Genomic DNA, 15712 nt, shown 5'->3' with positions numbered 1-15712 from the left:
AAAGGACAAAAGTCATGCTGAGAAAGCAAGTGGTTTGGGGTGTGGGACTGCAGAATCTGATGGGAGGAAGGGGAATGAGAAAGCTGTGTTGTGCTATTGGATTTAATATGGAGAGCCATGGACAGTCAGTGATGGGTTGGACCGGGAAGTGGCATGATCTGATTTTAATTTTAGGAATATCACTCTGGCTGCAATGTGGAAATTGGTTGGTAATTACATGGGGGCAGGGTGACTAGATAGGAAGCTGTGGCAGGTGTTCAGGTGAAAGATGCTGCTGTGGAGCTGAATCGTGGCAGTGGGCCTAGCAGGGATGGGGCAGATCTGAGAGACACTTAGGAGGCGTGTCAGCAAGACTCAGTGGTGAATTGGTGGCAAGGATTGAGACGTGGTCAGGGGATGACACAGGATTGGCTGGCTTGAATCACAAAGTACCCACAGTGGTTTCATTCCACTATGAAAGGAGAGGAAAGGGGAGAGAGAGGAAAGGGGAGCAGAAGGGTTTTGGTCTATCTTGTTTGAGAGTGGAAAATGAAAATTTTTACATGAACCAAGGTATCTGTGGGAGAACCACTGTGCAGGAGGTAGCTGTGCATGTAGGTCTGAGGGCAAAATGAGAAACTGAGCTTCAAGAATAGATCATTACCATATACAAGGTGACTGAGGTCACTGAGCCCGTGAAGGAGGCTGGAGAGGTCAGAAGGAGAGCAGGAAGTCCAGGGAAGTGTGGGAATAGCCACCAAGGGAGCGGGGATTTCAGGAAGACCAGCTCTCAGCAGTGTCTCAGCCCCATGCACCACTCCCCTGTCTTAAGCTCTTCCAGCTTCCTTGTTGTTGCTCAGTTACAAGGTTGAGACAGTTACAAGGATCAGATGCTGAGAGTGATCTGGTCATCCCTGGGGTGATGTGGGGCCTGGTGGTACAGGTGTGATGTTGTTTTGAAGTAGGTATGGCCAACATTTTACAAAAGATTCAAGATGCCTGGGCCAGATGAGGAGAGATGAAGGGACAAATTAAAATGCATCACATACTGTGTTTCATTTTCCCTCCCTCCCTCCATTTCTTCCTTCCTTCCTTCAAATGTATCCCATGTTTTCTTTCTTCCTTTCTCTCTTTCCCTTTTGGTCCTTTCTCCCTTTCTCTTTCTTACTTTCAAAATGTTCATAGAGATCTTATTGCATTTCAGAATCTATACTAAGCTCTAGGCTGCTGTGCTAAATGAGCTAGATTCCCTGTTATTATGGGACAGTTTCCAAAGGCCAATAGAAATTACTTAAATAGCTATATAAATTAATAATAACTGTGGAAAAGACTACAAAGGAGAAAGAGCAGGTGCTCTGTAAATGCAGAATAGAAGGGTTTAAAGTGATTTAGAGGATCAGGGAAGAACTCCAGAGAGAAGGGGTATTTTAATTGAGAGTGGAATGATGGGTAGATCACTTGGTAGATGCTAACTATTCAAAGAAGAGGGACAGAAGGAATAGCTTGACTAACTTGTCTGAAGTAGGAGGAATCCTGGCGTGTGGGGAAGTGAAACAGCTCTGTGTTTGGAGCAGGGAGAGCTGTGACAGAGAGATCTAAAAAGTGAGCTGGGAGGAGCAGGAGCTAGGCTCAGCAGGACTTAGGAGAGCTTTGCCAGGCGAAGCTATTAGACTGGGGGGTGATGTGATTAGATTTACATTTAAAAATTCACCGTATCTACAGTGTGAAGAATGGATTGAAGGTGGCATGAAGTGCTGCAGAGACTCCATTGTGAACATCCTCTGAACACCGAAAGCGTGCTGCTCTTACTGAGTGTCTGCTGATGGTAGCAACTCTTGGATGAATGCTGGAGGATGCAGGGTGTGTGATGGTGGTGGGGGGCAGGGGGCGGTGAGGAAGAAGTGTGTGTTCTTGAAGAGCTTGAAATCTGTTTGAGGAAATAGTCATGTGACTTCCCCAAGAAAAACACAGGCTGATTATAAAACCAAGAGCTGAGTGTGATAAGTCAGAAGGCTTAGTGGGGCAGGGCCACTGTGGGCTGGAGGACTGAAAGAAAGAATTGTCAGTGGAGACCTGGGACTCCCGTTGAATTCCTGAGGTGGAGAGTATGAACAGTGGGCTTCCCAGAGGCTTCCCCTTCCATGGTGGGGGGCAAGAGGCCATTCCAGCCTGGAACAGGACAATATAGGATCCTCCCCCCTTTTCTCCTGACTGCTGGAGATGGCTTCCTAGCATCACAAAATTCTGGAGTTATTGGGCTTTATCTGTCTTGTCTGTCTGTCTATCTGCCTATCTATCTAACATAATCTATCTATCCAGCTGCCTATCTATCTATCTACTATTTAGGAATGGACGTCCCAGAGGAATTTTCATCTTCCTTCCTGTCATTTCCCAGTAGAGCAATCAGCTTTGCAAAGCTTCTGATTTTAGGGCTGATCATGTTCCTTTTCTCCCTGGAAAAGGACTATTTGCATGTTTTTATGAGTCTTATTACATAGCTTTATGACTTGTACATGTAATAATAGTGAGCCAGACGTTCATAGTATGTGTCTCCAGAGAAGTCATCAGTTGCACATAAAAATGTAAATCCATTTGGAAAAACACAGACCAGTTATTGAAAGTGACGCCTGCAGAACATGTGCCCCCAGTGATAGATTAGCTGAGGCCCAACGACACACACTCCCAGCTCAGACCTGCTCTGCAGACCATCTGGAAACACGATGCTTAATAATGCAGAATAATAAAATCAGCCAAGTTCCCATTTACAAATGAGATAAATGGGAGAATGAGTGATTACACGGACCTAGAACCAATGGCCATAGTGTCCCCAGATTTGGGGCATGGTAGGTCTGCAGGAGAAGATGGTCAAAGATTCCAGGCCCTTCTTATGAATCTGGGTGAAGCCAGACATCTGAAAATAAGAAAGTGAAGATTCCAGGTGGGTGAATCTCTCTGCAAAATTGGCCTGTCAGAAACCCTCTATGAATGACTGTACTTTCTCTGACAAACAGATATCAATATCTAAAAATTCTTCATGCAATTTCTTTCCACAAAGCAATAAGACAGTTTCAGGCCAATAACAGCTCACTAAGTGGTATTCTCTGTTCTGTCACCCCTGCAGCTATAACCAGCAAAATGAAAAGGTAAGAAAGATAAAGGAAAAATCAGGGGTCACCTGCGATGAGCCAGTGTGGCTCTTTTTCCTGACAGGAAAAGCCAGAGTAGCTTGACTCTTCCTGTCTCCTTAGCTTTTCCTTCCAAAATCTTCTAGGTGTTTTATGAGCAATTAAGACCATTATTTGTTTTACTGTTAAACAGGGAACCAAGTACCTGAAAGTTTATGTCACATATTATTGAGAGGCAGTTTAGCTGGAAGGATCAGGACTGTGGCTAAGAAGTAGAGAGGGGCAGACCTGAGAGCCCCATGTGTTAACTGCTCTGGCTCTGGTGCCAGATGAGTTTTAGAGTTTGCTGCTTATGTGATCATTCTACAGCAAAACCTGAAAGAGATTTCTGTGTAGGGCAGCAGCAGCGGCAGCTTTCTTAGAGCCCAGGCGTTATAAGCAGGAGAGTTTTATCACATACCACAGAAATATGTGTACTGCAACCCCAGCTCCTTCCCCTTGTTTTGAGATTAAGTGCACTACCACTCTCTAGTCAAACCTATGGCTTTTCCAGTGGTCACGTATGGATGTGAGAGTTGGAACATAAAGAAAGCTGAGCACCGAAGAACTGATGCTTTTGAACTGTGGTGTTGGAGAAGACTCTTGAGAGTCCCTTGGACAGCAAGGAGATCCAATCAATCCATCCTAAAGGAAATCAGTCCTGAATATTCATTGGAAGGACTGATGCTGAAGCTGAAACTCCAATACTTTGGCCACCTGATATGAAGAACTGACTCACTGGAAAAGATCCTGATGCTGGGAAAGATTGAAGGCGGGAGGAGAAGGGGACAACAGAGGATGAGATGCTTGGATGCCATCACCAACTGTGTGGGTAAGAGTTTGAGAAAGCTCTGGGAGTTGGTGATGGACAGAGAAGCCTGGGATGCTGCAGTCGATGAGGGTGCAAAAAGTCAGACACAACTGAGTGACTGAACTGAACTCACTACCACTACTACTTCTCTTTCATATGTATCAATCAAATGTATAACAAACTTACATCGGTGTGGCCAGTCTTATGCTGTGTGGCCTGGCAGATACATTGCCTTGTGTGTGTGTGTTAGGGATGAGGGGTTGACGGTTGAGCAGATGAAGACTGGGAGAGGATCAGTGTCAAAGAAGCAAAGGAAATCCTTTAGCATATTCTGAACTGTGCAGTTGGGCAAAGGATCCTGGCCAGCAAATTGCATTAGCAGCCAGTCACACAAAGTCCCAAATGAGGGGAGTGCACCATCCATGAGGGGTCTGGAGAAGTGGAAGAGCCCCTGAGGCTCAGGAAGGGGTCCAGTGGGTGGTTGGGGGGTGGTGTCTCTGTTGGGCCTTGGAGGCAAAGGTGAGGGTGGAGGGGATGGAGGGGATGAGAGCGGCCCTGATGGGTGGGGAATGTGAGAGTGGATGTATGTACATGTGTGGCTGATTCACTTTGCTGTACACCTGGAACCAACATGACATTGTAAATCTGCTGCTGCTGAGTCGCTTCAGTCGTGTCCGACTCTGTGCGACCCCATAGACAGCAGCCCGCCAGGCTCCCCCGTCCCTGGGATTCTACAGGCAAGAACACTGGAGTGGGTTGCCAGTAAGGTGTGGAAAGACAGTAAGGCCTAGGGGAAAAAGGTGAGAAAGAGTTAGAGTTCTAGAGGTCGGCAGTCCTGACTGAATCTCACTGAGCCATGATATTGGTGGGGTTGAGTTTCTTCTGGAGGCTACAGGGGAGAACTTTTTTTTTTTTTTTTTTTGCCTTTTCTAGTTTCTAGAGGCCATTTGCATTTCTTGGCTTCTGGTCCCTTCCTCCCTTTTCAAAGTCACTGAGTTTGGGCTAAGTCTTTACAGTGACATCTCTCTGGTTCTGACCTGATCGGTTTCTTTCTTCCACTTATAAAGATCCTTGGGATTATATTAGTCTCACTCAACTAATTCAGGATAGTTTTAAGGTCAGCTGATTAGCAACCTTAATTACCCTTTGCGCATAATCTAACACAGGTTCTGGGGACTAGGATGTGGGTAGCTTTGAGGGGAATATGGTTCTGTCTACCCCCCTACCATGGAGCCCAGAGTTTTAATTTACATGTTACAGGGAGAAGGAAGAGCAGGGACTTGATCTCCTGGAGCTGCTGTTCCAGTGTTGGGCTTTAGGGCTTGCCATGAGCAAGGCGTGTTGTTTGATCTTCCAGAGTTTCAAACAATGCCTGTAGACTGAGGGCTCCAAAATCCTCATCTTCAAAACAGGTCATCTTCCTGAGTTTTATCCCTTTGATCCAGTTTTCTACTGGATACCTCTCCTTGCATATCCCCAGTCTGTGCTGAAAACATATGTTATCCAAGTTTTCCTTAAAGATCAGCTATAGAACTCACCAAGTTCTTGCAGAATTGCCTTTCTTCTTAAAGATTCTGGCACCCACCTCTTTATTCCTTCCAGACTCTCACCATACTTTCCACTGCTTTTTCCTTGTCTGCTGTATTAACCATAGCCTCCTACCAGTCCCGCCTCTGTCAAATACGTATTCCTTGTATCAAACCGTTGTAGACACTGCCAGAACAATTGTATATAAATGCAGAGCTCTAATATTCTGTGTTGCCCTCCTTTACACAAAATCAAAGTCTGACTCACCAACCCATACCAGCATCATCTATCTTCAAATTCTTTCCACCTAGAGCGATGATTTTCCATCACTTGTAAGTTCTATGCAGGGGACACTGTCATACTTTATTGTCTCTGTGTAATTGCTTACATGTATGTCAGCCTTCCTTTGTAGATTGGGGCCAACTCAAGGGTAGGGCAGTAACTTATTTATCTCAATATCCTCCTTAAAAATGCCACAGATGCTTAGCAAATATTCAGTGAAATAGCCACTAAGTTGTCCCTTTTGCTTGCATTTTAGCCATCCTTCCAGAGCAACTCATAGCAGTAGCAGTGATTACCAATCAGGTGATAAGACCCATCTGCTGTTGCTGGCCAGAGCTTCTCTGTGTCTTGGCCATCTCTAGCCATATTCAGACTTCTAACCCTTGTTGCTCTGGGGCACTGCTCACAGTATGCCCATTGCTACCAACTAAAGTCAAGTCAGAGCTTTCTAGTTTTCAGCAACAACTGCCAAGAAATGGGTCTCATGCAGGTGTCTCCTCCAGCCATTGCTGCTCATTCCTTAGAGTTTACCTGCTTAAAAACCTCTTTTCCTAACGCTCTGCTCTTCAAATAATATTCTGGCACAACTTCCTCAATATTGGATGAATAAACTATAGCCAATGGCCGGGGTCGAGTGGGTCCAGAGTTTAGTGAGGATGAAAGTGCCTCGACTTAGAGTGCTTTGTCCTCTAAATCACACCATCTCTTACTTATTTATTTTTAGGTAGAGCAACAGTCCTAAGATGGAGTGGCAACTTACTCTTTCTGAAACTCTTTTCTTACTGAATCAACTCTTTTGACCTTGCCTTTGTAGGGGTCATAAGCAACTTTAAGTAATGTTAACTATTCTCTGGGAATGTCACAGTGTGGAAACCTCATGATAAGTAGTTTGCATTTTTTTCTGTTACAAAAAAAATAAGAGAGAGAAAAAAAAAAAAACAACCCTCAAATGTCTATGTCACACATGCACTTTATAGAGGGTCCTCGAGTTAATTATATTTACAAAAAGTGCCTTAACATTTGCATTATTTGTGACCCATCTTCAAAATATTTTGCTTTTGCAGATTTTTGCACCATTTTAAAATGGTCCTTTGAAAATGCAGACTGTGACATCTGTACACTTAAATTTATGTGACAGCCTCTGACCACAGACACTTATAACTAAGTGCCACATAAGTAGCTTATTGAGCAGAGGTGCAAGTGGTGCGGAAGGATAGGAGGTCCCTCTTCTTCTCAGGCAGAGCGGGTATATGTATCAATTATGCTTTTGTATTCTCTGGGCTCATGGTCCAAGCAGAGATTGTGCCTGGGAAAGGATCAACAGTGGAGCAGTGGAGGTTAGAGCAGAGGAGAGAATGACGTCTCTAAGACAAAGTACTAGAAGCCGGCAGCACGCTTGTCAAGCATCACCCAGCATCACTCATGTGCTGCTTTTAGTTCACACTAACAGTGTAGAAAGGGTTATTACAACAGAACCCAACAGCCAACACCCACCCGACAGCCAATACCTTTCCCACCAGTAAGCCTTGGATTGAAACTTAGGCTGTAAATCTTGGGCTTTGAAGAGCAAGAGGCAGAGTTTGCAGGTCTCTGTCCTGCCCTACATTTCTCTTCTCTTTGAAAAATATTGGGCCTCAGTGCTGTTTTCCAGTGTTTTCAGGGTCACACAGGATCCTGGGCAGCCTACTTCCACCTTATACTCCATTTTAATCAGTCGTGGTTTTTATGTTTGCTGGACAAGAGCAAAGCTTCAAATTGTTAACCACAGATTGCTGCTGCTGCTGCTAAGTCGCTTCAGTCGTGTCCGACTCTGCGACCCCATAGACGGCAGCCCACCAGGCTCCCCCGTCCCTGGGATTCTCCAGGCAAGAACACTGGATTGGGTTGCCATTTCCTTCTCCAATGGATGAAAGTGAAAGTGAAAGTAAAGTCACTCAGTCATGTCTGACTCTTCGTGACCCCATGGACTGCAGCCTACCAGGTTCCTCCATCCATGGGGTTTTCCAGGCAAGAGTACTGGAGTGGGGTGCCATTGCCTTCTCCATAACCACAGATTAGATCTCTGCAAAAATGTCTCCTATTTAAAGCCCACCTTGTATTTGAGACCCCCCACCTCTCTCCCTAGTGATTAGAGGGGCTAATGGAGGTGGGCCTGTAAACATCTGTGGTGAAACCAGGCACTCAAATCTTTGGGGGCACCTCTGTCACCCTGTCATGCTTTCCCCTTCTCTACCAGTCAGGCAGACTTTTTCAAACAATCCAGCAGCTTTGATTTGTCTGAAAAAATGGTTTAGATTTTAACTAGTTTACTTAATCCTTAAGAGAACTATAAAAGCCCTCCCTAAAGAGATAAAGTGAAGAAAAGCATTATGGACTCTGTGGGAGAGGGAGAGGGTGGGAAGATTTGGGAGAATGGCATTGAAACATGTAAAATATCATGTATGAAACGAGATGCCAGTCCAGGTTCAATGCATGATACTGGATGCTTGGGGCTAGTGCACTGGGACGACCCAGAGGGATGGTATGCGGAGGGAGGAGGGAGGAGGGTTCAGGATGGGGAGCACATGTATACCTGTGATGGATTCATTTTGATATTTGGCAAAACTAATACAATTATGTAAAGTTTAAAAATAAAATTAAAAAAAAAAAAGAAGAAAGAAAAGCATAGGCCAAAAGCACTTTGAATGTTCTCAGGCTTCATAATCTGATTTTAAGTGTCCTTCATAGCATTTCAGGCACCTAAATCTCATTAACTTGGCCACACCCCCTTTTAAGAGCCCCAGAGTGAAGAAAGACATCCTGTTATGCTTTGGGGAATCAAGAGAAAACACTTTAGATTTGGGGTCTCCTCTGGGTTGGGAGCACACAGCACTGAGGAAGCTGGGTTAATGGTCAAGTCAGGCCTGGGTGGTCCTCTGTGATGCTGTTTCAGGGGTAGGTACTGAATTCCCTCCCTGCCCAACCACTGGTGCTACCTCCTAGGGACTTGTCTCCTGAGCAGAAGCAGGAAGGTGGCCACATTTTTTTCTGGCAGATTAGCGATTCTTTTACAATGCAGCTGGGAGTCCTTCAGGTCAAAGGCAGTAAACAAATCACCTGGTGATAAATGCGGCTCTGCTGACTGGCTGGAACCTTCTCCCTGGTGGAGCTGCCCACAGCCTTTAGGGAAGGCAGTGAATGGGCGTCTGCACAGGAAGCATGCATAATCCCAGTCTATTTACTTACAAATATGTAAAGGTCTCACGCAGCTGAGGATGGTTTTGAATAAATATGCCTCTCTCTCAAAATCAACAGCTCTATAGATATGGCGATGGAGCTTCAGTGCTCCCCAGCGCTCAGCTCATAAATAAATAAAAGGTGCCTGTTGATTCAACTGCCAAATGTGACATGGTGATGAATTTCCAAGGGTGTCAGTCAGGGTGGTGACAATTGCAATGCTGATGGGTCTGGGAGCAGGTGATGGGCAGAGTATCTGTGTTCATGGGTTTTTCACTGAGGCCCTTTATAGGGGCAGATGACTTGAAATTCTGGTGACCAGCACAGCCTGACTTTCTCAGATACCTCACCTAGCACACCCTGCGAAACACAGTGAAGAGGCTACAGAGACCCAGTTAAATAGACACAAAGGAGTGATCAGTTCAGTTCAGTTCAGTCGCTCAGTCGTGTCTGACTCTTTGTGAGCCCATGAACTGCAGCACCCCAGGCCTCCCTGTCCATCACCAACTCCTGGAGTTCACTCAAACTCACGTCCATCGAGTCGGTGATGCCATCCAGCCATCTCATCCTCTGTCGTCCCCTTCTCCTCCTGTCCCCAATCCCTCCCAGCATCAGTGTCTTTTCCAATGAGTCAACTCTTCCCATGAGGTGGCCAAAATATTAGAGTTTCAGCTTTAGCATCAGTCCTTCCAAAGAACACCCAGGGCTGATCTCCTTTAGAATGGAATGGTTGGATCTCCTTGCAGTCCAAGGGACTCTCAAGAGTACTCTCTCCAACAACACAGTTCAAAAGCATCAATTCTTCGGCACTCAGCTTTCTTTATAGTCCAACTCTCACATCCATACATGACCACTGGAAAAACCATAGCCTTGACTAGACGGACCTTTGCTGGCAAAGAAATGTTTCTGCTTTTGAATATGCTATCTAGGTTGGTCATTACTTTCCTTCCAAGGAGTAAGCGTCTTTTAATTTTATGGCTGCAATCACCATCTGCAGTGATTTTGGAGTCCTCAAAAATAAAGTCAGCCACTGTTTCCACTGTTTCCCCACCTATTTGCCATGAAGTGATGGGCCCAGATGCCATGATCTTCCTTTTCTGAATGTTGAGCTTTAAGCCAACTTTTTCACTCTCCTCTTTCACTTTCATCAAGAGGCTTTTTAGTTCCTCTTCATTTTCTGCCATAAGAGCGGTGTCATCTGCATATCTGAGGTTATTGATATTTCTCCCAGCAATCTTGATTCCGGCTTGTGCTTCTTCCAGCCCACCGTTTCTCATGATGTACTCTGCATATAAGTTAAATAAGCAGGGTGACAATATACAGCCTTGATGTACTCCTTTTCCTACTTGGAACCAGTCTGTTGTTCCATGTCCAGTTCTAACTGTTGCTTCCTGACCTGCATATAGGTTTCTCATGAGGCAGGTCAGGTGGTCGGGTATTCCCATCTCTTTCAGAATTTTCCACAGTTTATTGTGATCCACACAGTCAAAGGCTTTGGCATAGTCAATAAAGCAGAAATAGATGTTTTTCTGAAATTCTCTTGCTTTTTTGATGATCCAGTGGATGTTGGCAATTTGATCCCTCGTTCCTCTGCCTTTTCTAAAACCAGCTTGAACATCTGGAAGTTCATGGTTCGTGTATTGCTGAAGCCTAGCTTGAAGAATTTTGAGCATTACTTTACTAGCGTGTGAGATGAGTACAATTGTGCAGTAGTTTGAGCTTTCTTTGGCATTGGCTTTCTTTGGGATTGGAATGAAAACTGATCTTTTCCAGTCCTGTGGCCACTGCTGAGTTTTCCAAATTTGCTAGCATATTGAGTGCAGCACTTTCATAGCATCATTTTTCAGGATTTGAAATAGCTCAACTGGAATTCCATCATCTCCACTAGCTTTGTTCGTAGTGATGCTTTTTAAGGCCCACTTGACTTCACATTCCAGGATCTGGCTCTAGGTGAGTGATCACACCATCATGATTATCTGGGTAGTGAAGATGTTTTTTGTACAGTTCTTCTGTGTATTCTTGCCACCTCTTCTTAATATCTTCTGCTTCTGTTAGGTCCATACCATTTCTGTCCTTTATCGAGCCCATCTTTGCATGAAATGTTCCCTTGGTATCTCTAATTTTCTTGGAGAGATCTCTAGTCTTTCCCATTCTGTTGTTTTCTTCTATTTCTCTGCACTGATCGCTGAAGAAGGCTTTCTTATCTCTTCTTGCTATTCTTTGGAACTCTGCATTCAGATGCTTGTATCTTTCCTTTTCTCCTTTGCTTTTCACTTCTCTTCTTTTCACAGCTATTTGTAAGTCCTCCCCAGGCAGCCATTTTGCTTTTTTGCATTTCTTTTCCATGGGGATGGTCTTGATCCCTGTCTCCTGTACAAGGTCATGAACCTCCGTCCATAGTTCATCAGGCACTCTATCTATCAGATCTAGGCCCTTAAATCTATTTCTCACTTCCACTGTATAATCATAAGGGATTTGATTTAGGTCATTCCTGAATGGTCTAGTGGTTTTCCCTACTTTCTTCAATTTAAGTCTGAATTTGGCAATAAGGTGTTTATGATCTGCTGCTGCTGCTGCTAAATCACCTCAGTCATGTCCAACTCTGTGTGACCCCATAGACGGTAGCCCACCAGGCTGCCCCATCCCTGGGATTCTCCAGGCAAGAACACTGGAGTGGGTTGCCATTTCCTTCTCCAGTGCATGACAGTGAAAAGTGAAAGTGAAGTTGCACAGTCGTGTCCGACTCTTAGCGGCCCCATGGACTGCAGCCTACAAGGCTCCTCTGTCCATGGGATTTTCCAGGCAAGAGTACTGGAGTGGGGTGCCATTGCCTTCTGAGTAGGGGCTAAATCCTTGGGCCCAGACTGACAAGGATGTAGTGTCCACAAGGCCATTCTTCTGTAGCCACTAACTCTGCCCCAACCCATCCGTCCTCTATTTGAAGGGCCCCAGAGAGTTTTTCTAATAGACTTGGTGGTCCTTGCCTAAAGTCCTTCAATGGACCCTATTCACTTTTAGGAGAAAATCCCAATTCCTGAGTTTAGCATGCAAGGCTTTTCACAACTGTGGCATCCTCCCTTATGGCTCCATATCCCACCACTGTCTGAACACTTGCCACAGTGGCTTTCCTCTTCTTGCCTGGGCACCTCATGGATCTGTGTGTGTCCATCAGGGTTCTCCAGAGATATAAAACCAATGGGATATATGTTCCTAGATTTATTTGAAGGAATATGCTCATGTGATTCTCCATGCTGGCAAGTCTGAGATCTACAGGGCAGGTTGGAGAGTCAGGCAAGATTTCTGTTAGTTTAAGGCTGAATTCCTTTCTCTCCAGAAGCAGATTTTGTTTTTAAAGCCTTCAGTTGATTGAATGAGGCCCACCTACAGAATGGGAGGTAACTGCTCTTACGTAAACTCAGCTGATTGTGATGTTAAACACATTTGCAAACTATTTTCATCACCACCTAACTAGTATGTGATGTACTATAGCCTGGCTTAATTGACTCATTAAATTTAGCCATTACATGGTGTCTGTCTGCTTTTGCACATATCCTCCCATTGTTTGGAGAAGGAAATGGCAACCAACTCCAGTATTCTTGCCTGGAGAATCCCCATGGACAGAGGAGTCTGGCAGGCTATAGTCCATGGGGTCACAGAGTTGGACACAACTGGCTAAGACTTGCCGTTGTCTAGAACCCCTGAACCTGCACACACAACACACACTCCATTGCCTGTTAAGTGCCTATTCATTTTGCAAGATTATTCAACACTTGCGCCTCTACAAAGCTCATCGCTCTGAGAGGGAGCTGTACACTTACTCTTTCCTCTTTTCCACTGTCCTTTTCCTTGGTTATAGCACCTAGTGCGCTTTATAGCAGTGGCTTGTCTGTTAAGTGTGTCTCCAAGTTAGATTACTAGCTCCAGGAAAGCAGAGATTTTGTCTCACTTATCAGTTCATTTTCTACTAAATAGTGCAGGACCTAGAATGTAGCAGGTGCTCAATAGTTAGAGAGTAAATGAATTATTATAAGATACACATAAAAACCTAACATCTGGCAAATTTGTAAGATAAAAAAAAAATCTGTCCTTTGATTTGGTTTTGTTTTTCATGAGGAGCAAGCCTCAACATGTCACATCACTGAACTGATTAGCAGATGTTAGCTGTTTAGGCTGGGTGAGCTTGGGATCAGTTTGCATCTGAGCCCTGGGCCCCTCCTGCTTTGCTCCTAGATCTCCCAGTGTGTTCCCTTCCAGTCATCAGCCCCTACCCTGTATCCCAGCCCTTTCTTCCTGTGGGAGGGCACCTGTCAGAGCATAAGCACCTACTGTAGCCTCTAACTTCTGAAATGACTCTTTTTCCCCTCCTTGAACATGATCTATACTGGATGGGATAACACTTCCCGAGTAATTTGGGTAGAAGCAGTTATTTGGAAAAAAAGAGAGAGAGATGATTCAGAAAAGACTCATTCTAATCTGTCACTTCTCTGCTTAATTGGTTGACAGCTCAGCAGTCCCCGTTGCTCATATAGTCATAGCCTTCCTGCCCCATCACATAGTTTTTAACACCAGTAGATCCACAAATATGAGGTTGTCTGTTATCAATGCATCGCTACTTTCTTCCAAAGTAGCTGAGCCAGACTGCATAGTTTTCTCTTGCTCCTAGGATTTTGGGGAAGAGTTTGCCAAGGAGTGACATTCACATGACATTTGGGAAATGGCAGAGGAGGAGAGGCCAAATTTCTCAAGGGACGTAGTGGGCGGTTGCACGGGTCTCTCTGTGAGTCTCCAATTTCTAAATTAAAGCATTCATATTAGAAACAGTGGCTTCTAGCCACTGTTGTCCTCATGGCACCCTGCTTATATTACTGTTTCTGCCAGGTCTTTATGGATCACTGGCTTCTTAGTAATTGGATAGTGGAAAGGGCCCTAGACTAGGATTCAGGGTTTTGGGTGATCTGATAACTATGTCACTAAGTCACTCCCTGTTTCTAGGCCTCCATTTCCCATAAGTAAAATGAAAGGTTAAACTAATTGCTTTTGAAAGTTTCTTTCAAACTTAGAACACAGATCCATCAAATGTATTGCATGTCTACTAAATCCTACCAGAGACGATGTTATGCAGTTTAACACAGAGGCAAAACCTGATTCCCTAGGCTTTCAAGTCAAATACATCAGTGGTGGATTAGGTGAGTTTCAGACTGAGAACTGGAAGAAAGGATTGTTGAATCCAAGGCCCCAAAGCCAGGCCTCTAGGACGTTACACTCACTGGCTGTGCATCCAAGGAATCTCCGTTCAGTGCTGAGCACGTCCTCCAGGTGATCTGTATGGTGAACCTGCAAACGTAAAACAAGAGGTGCTTATTACTCAGAGATAGCCCGTGCTCAGACCTGCACACAAAGCTGTAGGATTCTGAATGAAATGAATCTTCAGTTCATAGTGACTGCTGATGCCTTCATCATTAGCTGTCCCTGGAAGGATGCTGACCACAGATAATCTTTGAAGCCCCTCCTTGTCCAACAGTAGCACGTGGATTTCAGAACATAATCACAGGGGGTGATTATGTGAAGTGGTCAGAAGCCTTCAGATCAGTCAGAGGACAGGGAGCTCAGAGAGCGTGTCCAAGCCTTGCTGATGGAGAGCCTTTGGTGACATTGCCTCTGCTTTGCTCAGGGCTGGCTGAAGCCAGTCTGGACCTTTTGCCTTGTCCTTGGTGGAAATAAGGAGCTTCTTTCAGGTTTTCCCATTCACTTCATGTTGACTAAACTCTAACCAACATAAACCTCATGTACCACCCCCTCCACCCCCACCTCTGAAGAAGTAGCAGAATTACATTTGTATGATGTCATGGTATTCTCTTCCAGGAAGGAACTAAAATGGTAGAGGCTTAATTAATGGTGACTATTAGCAGTATTTTTGTTGCCAAGGTGGCTAATGGAATGGTCTCTGTCACATTTGGACAAGGACACAGTTACTCAGCCCACTTGGAGAAATATTTAGAGATTCTCTTTGATCGTACAAATTTAAAGAGGGAGAACCCATCAGTTCCTGGTTTATGCATTCCCCACGGGCAGTGAGTGAGCTCTAATTCTTTGTCTCCCCACAGCTCCGAGTTTCATTTTAGACACTAGGTATTTAGTGAATATTTGTGGTTCGCAGATTCTAAATGGGTTGCCAGAAATCTCCCAGAGGTACTCTTCAGTATCTTTTTCTCCATCTAGTAGTGAGCACTCCAGCCCAAGGCATCGCAAGGCACACGCAGTACAGATGAGAGCTCCTTTGGAAGATGTTGATTTTCATACACAAAGTACAGTGTTCTTAAGAAGAGGAAGGGTCCCTCCCTCAGGAGTTACTCAGCCCCTGGAGACAGGCAGGTGTGAACACAAGAGTCTAAGACAGCAAGCTCCATTGTTAGTGCTTCCCGTTTAGTAAGCAGGCTAAGAACGTCTGTCTGTCTCCTGTGTCCCTGGAGAGAACAGCTGCTGGTGACATAGTGTTGGTTTGAAGAAACCCTTAGATGCACTTACTCTCCTGTTCTCTTTCTGTGTAATTCCTCCCCTTAAATTCGAACATGTTGCTGTCATATTGGCAACAGTGAGCACTACGGTGGAAAATGCATCTGAGTTCTTTTCAGACCGACCTTGTTACCCCTCAGGTGAAAGCTCTCCAAAGTTGGACTCTCTTGGCATGGCTTTTCTTGATATTGAACTGAATGCACTGAAGAATGATGTTTGA

The sequence above is a fragment of the Bos indicus genome, chromosome 11 (assembly GCF_029378745.1).
Source record: "Bos indicus isolate NIAB-ARS_2022 breed Sahiwal x Tharparkar chromosome 11, NIAB-ARS_B.indTharparkar_mat_pri_1.0, whole genome shotgun sequence".
In the NCBI taxonomy this organism is placed as follows: domain Eukaryota; kingdom Metazoa; phylum Chordata; class Mammalia; order Artiodactyla; family Bovidae; genus Bos; species Bos indicus.
Note: the sequence above shows the minus strand (reverse complement) of the source record.